The sequence below is a fragment of the Chiloscyllium plagiosum genome, chromosome 25, assembly GCF_004010195.1.
Source record: "Chiloscyllium plagiosum isolate BGI_BamShark_2017 chromosome 25, ASM401019v2, whole genome shotgun sequence".
NCBI lineage: Eukaryota > Metazoa > Chordata > Chondrichthyes > Orectolobiformes > Hemiscylliidae > Chiloscyllium > Chiloscyllium plagiosum.
The window spans coordinates 17,212,112-17,220,027 of record NC_057734.1 but is presented as its reverse complement, the minus strand read 5'-3'; the positions used below and the strand labels follow the sequence as shown (position 1 = coordinate 17,220,027).

Here is a 7,916-nt window from a genome sequence, read left to right as displayed (position 1 = left end):
GTGCTCGGCCTTTTCTCATTGGAACGGCGAAGGATGAGGGGTGACTTGATAGAGGTGTATAAGCTGATCAGGGGAATAGATAGAGTAGACAGTCAGAAACTTTTTCCCCGGGTACAACAGAGTGTTACAAGGGGACATAAATTTAAGGTGAAGGGTGGAAGGTATAGGGGAGATGTCAGGGGTGGGTTCTTTACCCAGAGAGTGGTGGGGGCATGGAATACGCTACCCGTGGGAGTGGTAGAGTCAGAATCTTTGGTGACCTTTAAGCGGCAATTGGATAGGTACATGGATGGGTGCTTAAGCTAGGACAAATGTTCGGCACAACATCGTGGGCCGAAGGGCCTGTTCTGTGCTGTATTGTTCTATGTTCTATTTCTTCAGCAGAGTGTGGTGGGCCTGTGGAATTAATTGCCATGGAGCGCATTGGAGGCCGTGATGTTAAATGTCTTCAAGGCAGAAATTCTTGATCTTGCTACGGGGAGAGTGCGGGTAAGTAGAGTTGAAATGCCCATCAGCCATGATTGAATGAAAGCGTGGACTCAATAGGCCGAATGGCCTTACTTCCACTCCTATGTCTTATGGTCTAACCAAGACAAAGGTAAAGCAGATTGGCAAGTGGATAATTTTACTCCTGCTGTTTTAAGTTTGCCAGAGCTGAACAAACCATTTAATGACATTTATTCATAGAGGAATTTCTGACAAATAAATAATTTAAATTGCTGCAGAGTTGAGATGTTGGAAATATATGTAGTATTAAATTTCTCTACGATCCTGTGCATGTCAATCAGCATGATGATGCAGATTCCCAATTTAGGAAGTCAATGGTAAGCATGGACCTTGGAGGTAAGCACATTGAAAAAAAATATAAAGGGAGTATTTCGTGGTGCCACATCAGCAAGGATTGATGCAGACAAACAGAAATTGGGAGACTTGGACCATTCAGCCCTCTGAGCCTGTTTAGCCATTCAGTAAGATCATATTTGATCTCTGTTTTGAACTGCACATTTCCACTTAGTCATTAATCATTGATTCCTTCACCAACAAGAATCCACTTCTCTGCCTCAGAAAGCCTTGGATGAGGGATCATTGAACACTTTTAAGCAGAATATTCCAAAGTTGTACAACTCTCAGAAAATATTTCCCTTCATTTCAGTAATAAAAGGGCGATCCCTAATTTAAAAACAGTGCCTCCTATTTCCACATAAAGTATCCTTTCTATATCCACCTTATCAAGCCCGGTCACGATCTTATACTTTAATGAAGTCACCCTTGAGTCTTTTAAATTCAAGTGGAAACAAGCCCAGCTTGTCCAAGGTTTCCTTATAAGACAACCCATTCTTTCCAGGTATCAATTAGCAAGACTCGTCCATAAATAAGGAGACAAAAACTGCACAGATTATTCGAGATGCCGTCTCAAAAATGCCCTGTATAACTGAAGAGAATATTCTTACTTTCATGTTCAATTGATCTTCTTACTACTAACACTCACAGTTCTGAGGATTGTCATCTAATTAGATTAGATTAGATTAGATTACATTACATTACAGTGTGGAAACAGGCCCTTCGGCCCAACAAGTCCACCCCAACCCGCCGAAGCGCAACCCCCTCATATCCCTACATTTACCTCTTACCTAAGACTACGGGCAATTTAGCATGGCTAATTCACCTGACCTGCACATCTTTGGACTATAGGAGGAAACCGGAGCACCCGGAGGAAACCCACGCAGACACGGGGAGAATGCAAACTCCACACAGTCAGTCGCCTGAGGCGGGAATTGAACCCAGGTCTCTGGCGCTGTGAGGCAGCAGTGCTAACCACTGTGCCACCGTGCCGCCCACTTGTAATGAAACGCAGCACTCCATTAACATTTTTAATTACTTGGTACATCTGAATTTTTTTGGTGACTCATGAACACAGACTCAGAATTCTGAGTTGATCTTTGTTGAAATAATACTCTTTCTCATTCTTCTTGCCAAACTGAACACCATATTTCCCGTATCTACCAGATTATTGCCCATCACTCAACCTATCTATATCCACTTGCAACTCTATGTCCTCTTCACAATATACATTCTTATTTGAATATCAGCTATAAATTTATCTACCATGCCTTTACTTCCCTCAAAGACACTGATGTAAATTTGTGAAAAGCTGAGGCCCCATCATCGACCTCTGTGGGAATCCATTTGTTACATTCTGCCAGAAAAAGCCCTATTTATGCATACAGTATTGTTTTTGGCAACCAATCTTTTGTTCACACTAATACGCAACTTCATGCATCACAAGTTCCTACAGGTCGTTCTGCTATAGCACGTTTTGTTAAAGCGAATTAGTAATAACGTGGTTGCCTAATTGGGGACACTTAAAAGCACGAACTTTTAAAGTGTGTTTTGGCGCTAATGCGATTACATTACTAACACTTTAAGCACGGTTTCTAAAGTATGATTTTTCTATAATGCAGGGTTGCACAAGAACACAACCATCGCGTTATAGAAGAACTAAGTGTACTTTGTACAATAACCTTTTAATGTGGCAACTTTGTCAAATGCCTTCAGGAAATCCAAGTATCATACAGGCTTCCCTTTATTCATTGTCAATGTTATTCTTTCAAAAAACTCTAATAAGTTGGTTAATCATGACTTCCTGTTTACTTTGATGTTTTTTTGAAATGCACAGCTACAGCCACCTTAAATGGTAGATTCTAACATGTTTCCTACAACAGACATCAAGCTAACTGGCCTGCAACTTATTGTTTTTGTCCTCTTTCCCTTCTGAATTAGAGTTATACTTACTGCTTTCTAGTCTCATGGAACCTTTACAGAATCTACTTTTGTTGTTTCTTCTTTTAAAAGTAAATCTGCCTCCTTAATATGAAGAATGATTTGCCCGGTACTTCAGGTTTCATTTCATCTGGATCTGTTTCATGTTGCAAGACAAGATTCAAACAAGACTTTACGCAGTTTGGTAAATTTGATTATTTTGGTTTATAGTTTCTCCACAGGGTTTGCAATAATGGAGAATCACTGAGAAATATATTCAATTCCTTCATTCTAATTAATTTAAACTTGGCATTGGGTTAAGATCTTGAGGGAGTTTTTGAACCCAATTGTCTTCTCCTGTTGATAACTATAAGTAAAGCAACTGGCTACAATGACAGTTTATAGAAACATTATAGAAGAGTTTTTATAACAACTTATTTCTGATCTGTTTACTTGCACTGATATCACTTTAAACAAAGTATCACTAAATCAGCTCAATGCAGTTTAAGGGGGTGGGTCTACTCACAAACATGCAATTCAATCATTTGACAGTACAAAACTTTGTGTTTTGCACTCATCAGGACAAATTGTGAAACGTCAAGCTTGGACAATCACAACAAATTATACCCTCGGAGAAGAGGGCCTGTTTAGCTGAGGCAATGCCAAAGAACTACCAACTCCAAAGTAATTCAACATCGAAATGTCTGCTGTTAGATATGCTATGATTGAGATGCACTTGCTGAATGATCCTAAGTACACTAATAATTGCACTAACAACTAATATAAGACAATCAACCTTGTACTGTGGCTTATTTACGCTTGCTAGAAATAACAAACACTGCATGAGACGTATTCTCCATAAACAAAATAAATATGTTCAAAGCTTATGCCTTTTTAAACTTACTGAATCAGTATCAACTTGATATTAAATTTATATTGTGGTTATTTTTCAATCAAAAATCTTAACACTTAAGAATAATCGTAGACTGGGCCATTATCTCAGCATTGACCTCATGTGTTTTCACACACTGGCATACCTTCCAGTATTAATATAAAGTCAGTATATGATTAAAACATCAAGAATTATAAATGTTTTAGTCTTAAACAGTTTCGACTGTACTTACACCACGAAAACTAGGTAGGTTCAAAAAGTTTTGAATGGCATGCAACAACCTGAAGGTCAAGATCTTCTAGTTGAAGGGGAGGGTTCTAAAGCCTGTGCCCAATGGAAGCAAGCCAATGCACTAATGAAACTCCATCCACAACAACTTAAACTGGGAGAACCCATACATGCAAGAAAAAAATCAGCTTTGACCAGGATTATCATGCATTTGGAAAGGCAAAGACTGATTAGGGAAACATGGCTTTGTGAGTGGGAAATCATCAATCACTAACTTGACTCAGTTTTTCTGAAGAAGTGACAAAGAAGATTGATGAAGGCAGAGTGGCAGATGTTGTCTATATGGACTTCAGCAAGGCATTTTACAAGGTTCCGCATGGTAGACTGGTTAGCGAGGTTAGATCACATGGAATCAAGGAGGAATTAGCCAACTGGATACAAAATTGGCTTGAAGGTAAGAGACAGGGTGTTATTTTCTGGACTGGAGGCCTGTGACCAGTGGTATGTCACAAGTATCGATGCTGGGTCCACTGCTTTTCATCAAAAGTTTAAATGATTTAGATAGAAATTAAGGAGGCTTGGTTAGTAAGTTTGCAGATGACACCAAAATTGGTATGGGGTGGACAGTGAAGATTATTTGAGTACAACAGGATCTTGATCAGATGGACTGAGGAGTGGCAGATGGAGTTTAATTTAGATAAATGTGAGGTGTTTCATTTTGGCAAATCAGGGCAGGACTTTTACACTTAATGGCAAGGCCCTGGGAAGTTTTGCTGAACTAACAGACCTAGGGGTGCAGGTGCATAGTTCCTTGAAAGTAGAGTCTCATGTAGACAGGATGAAGACAGCGTTTGGCACGTTTGCTTTTATTGGTCAGTGCACTGAGTATAGGAGTTGTGATGTCATGTTGCAAATGTACAAGACATTGGCGAGGCCACTTCTAGAATACTGCGTTCAATTCTGGTCTACCTGCTATAGAAAAGATGTTGTTAAACTTGAAAGGGTGCAGAAAAGATTTACAACAATGGTGTCAGGTTGGAGGGTTTGGGCTGTAGGGAATGGCTGAAAAGGCTGGGGCTTCACTTGCCTGGAGTGTCGGAGACTGAAGGGTGATCCTATAAAATCATGAAGAGCAAAGATTGTGTGAATAGCCAAGGGTCTTTTTCCCAGGATAGGGGGCCCAAATCTAAGCGGCATAGTTTAAGGTGAGAGGGGAAAGTTGTGAAAGATACCCAAGGTGCAACTTTTTCATGCAGAGGATGGTGCATGTATGGAATGAGCTGCCAGAGGAAGTGGTGGAAGTGGGTATATTTACAACATTTAAAAGGCATCTGCACGGCTACATGAATAGAAAGTGTTTTTAGGGATATGGGCCAAAGGGGACTAGATTAGTTTAGTATGGATAAGTCAGCATGGACGTGTTGGACCTATGGGTCTGTTTCTGTGCACATAACTATAACTCTATACAATCAATCGTTCAAAGATATCACTATTTAAAATCATCAGAACCCCATGTACTAAATTGTATTTTAAAAATATATTGTATGTACACAACTAGAAATGAATCAAAGATAGTATACTGCCATTCTGGTGCACTGTAACTGAACTCAAATACATTCCTGGAACTCGCATTTCATACCAAATTCAAGCACAATCATCAACTATTAGTTTCCAATTATATTCAGAAGCAAAACTATTTTACCAATAACTTTTCAATTTCAGTTAGAAAATGTGACATGTACATATGCACACTGTAAACACTAAATATTACAATATTTATATTCTCAGAAAAGGGTTTACATTTGAATTTTCATCTTGCGCAGTTTCTAGAAATATACTGTATTTAACATCAGTCATACCTCAGAGGCAGAATTAACAATCTTGTGTTGAGAAATCATCATTTTGACATCTACTGCTGTCTTTTCCACGTAAATGAATAAATTACAAAAACCTGGGGAAGAGAAACAAAATTGAAAACTGCTGCAATTTAAAACTACTTGTTGATGAAAGTTATTGAATAAATTTTAACATTTCAAAATTTGGAACAATAGCAAAAAGTTGGTTAAGTGTTTTTTTTTCCCCAGAATTGGATAGAAATGATGAAAGATCATGGACCTGAAATGTTAACTGTTTCTCTCTTCACAGATATTGCGCAATCTGCTGAATATTCCCAGCAGGCATGTTTTTATTCCAGATTTCCATTATCTGTTGTATTTTATTTTTGGCATTGAAAATATCTAGTGTGAGACAGTTACAAGACAATCCTTTCCCATTTAATTTACTCCTTCTACCCAAAGTTCGTCAGTTTAAAGACTTTGACAATTCTGTTTACACTAATACGTTACTGGTTCCATTTTGAAAAACTCTCAATGATTAGAGTTCATCCTTCTATTAGGCAACATTACTGCTTCCAGTATCCACCTTACTGGATTCAGTTCCACTTTGTTTTGCAGAACGAGATCAACGATATTATAAGAGGAAGTTGTCCAATTCTCTTGCTAACCGTTAATACCATCACATCAATCTACTGCCCCCACCGGGGTTAAACAAACTTCACTGTATGGCACGGAGAACAGTTACGGCAGGACGAGGCCTTTAATTCTGTCTGGAGGGCCTCAACTATTCCACAGTTGGCAAGTCACAGGCACTTACTCTGCTGCAAGCAGCAGAAATGGCAGAGCAATCATGTCAACAAATTCTCTGTCACCCTAGCCAATCTGCCCCATAGAAAGGAGATGGGAATAACATTGTGAAGGAAGTATAAAATTACAGCCTTGAGCATGTCCACTGCAATCGAAAAAGATGCAAAACCTGCCGGCACACCACCCCCATTACCATCCTGAGCCCCAAACAATCCTTCCAGGTGAGGTAGAGGTTCACCTGCCTCTCCTCCAACTTAGTTGACTGTATCCGGAGCTCCCAACATGGTCTTCTCCATATCAGAGAGACCAAATGTACACTAAGGGACTGTTTCGCCGAGCACCTCAGCCAGGCCTGCAGGGGCTGACCTAACCTCCCAGTCACTGCCCACTGCCCTTCCTTCCCACTCTGTTTCCAATATGACCATCCTTGGCCCCCTCCACTGCAAACTGGAGGGACAACACCTCACCTTCTGCCTGGGCAGCCTACAACCTGGAGGACTCAACACTGAGATCGCCAACTTCAAGTAACCTCCCTTCCCAGCCTCTCCCCCTCCCTTCCACTCCTCTCTCTGACCTTCCCTTCCAGCCAGCCATCAACTGGATTCAGTCATCCCATTGACGAACCAGATCGTACTCTCTACTTGTGTTCACCTATCCCCACCTCACCACCCTGCTCTGCCCTGCCCTGCCTTCCACCTCCACCCACACTTTATCTGCAGCTCACCTTACACCCACCCCCTAGTCATGAAGGAGGGTTACATCTGAAACATTGACTTTTCCACCTCCCGTTGCTGCCTGGCTTGACGTGTTCTTACATCATCCTGCTAGTCTACCTTGAGCATATCCAAGTCTAGATATCTGCCTTAATTGTGTCAATATTGTCAATCAAGAGAAGTGGTTGCAATTCAGAGTTGGATGGCATCAGATCACATGTAGAATCCAATATTTCTTCGAACGTTGTCAAGGAGCAGTAGATTAATCAAATGGTATTAGAGGCTAGAACACAAAGTTAAAAATCACAGCACCAGGTTTGCACCCCAACCAGTACCCTTCCACTGACACCCTCCTTCGACTGACTGAACTGGTCCTCACCCTGAACAACTTCTCTTTCCAATCCTCCCACTTCCTCCAAACCAAAGGAGTAGCCATGGGCACCCGCATGGGCCCCAGCTATGCCTGCCTCTTCGTAGGATATGTGGAACAGTCCATCTTCCGCAGCTACACTGGCACCACCCCCCACCTTTCCCACCGCTACATCGATGATTGTATCGGCGCTGCCTCGTGCTCCCACGAGGAGGTTGAACAGTTCACCCACTTCACCAACACCTTCCACCCCGACCTCAAATCCACCTGGACCATCTCAGACTCCTCCCTCCCCTTCCTAGACCGCTCCA

General features: G+C 41.1%; 1 protein-coding gene across 3 annotated transcripts in view; it reads right to left on the bottom strand.

The window, feature by feature from the left end:
- LOC122562612 (protein-tyrosine sulfotransferase 2-like) overlaps positions 1–7,916 on the bottom strand; it is an 89,052-nt gene that overhangs the window by 30,684 nt on the left and 50,452 nt on the right. For all 3 annotated transcript variants that reach the window (XM_043715599.1, XM_043715598.1, XM_043715597.1), the window contains exon 2: positions 5,740–5,831. The gene's annotated coding sequence lies outside the window, so the exon portion shown is untranslated. The remainder of the gene's footprint in view (positions 1–5,739; positions 5,832–7,916) is intronic.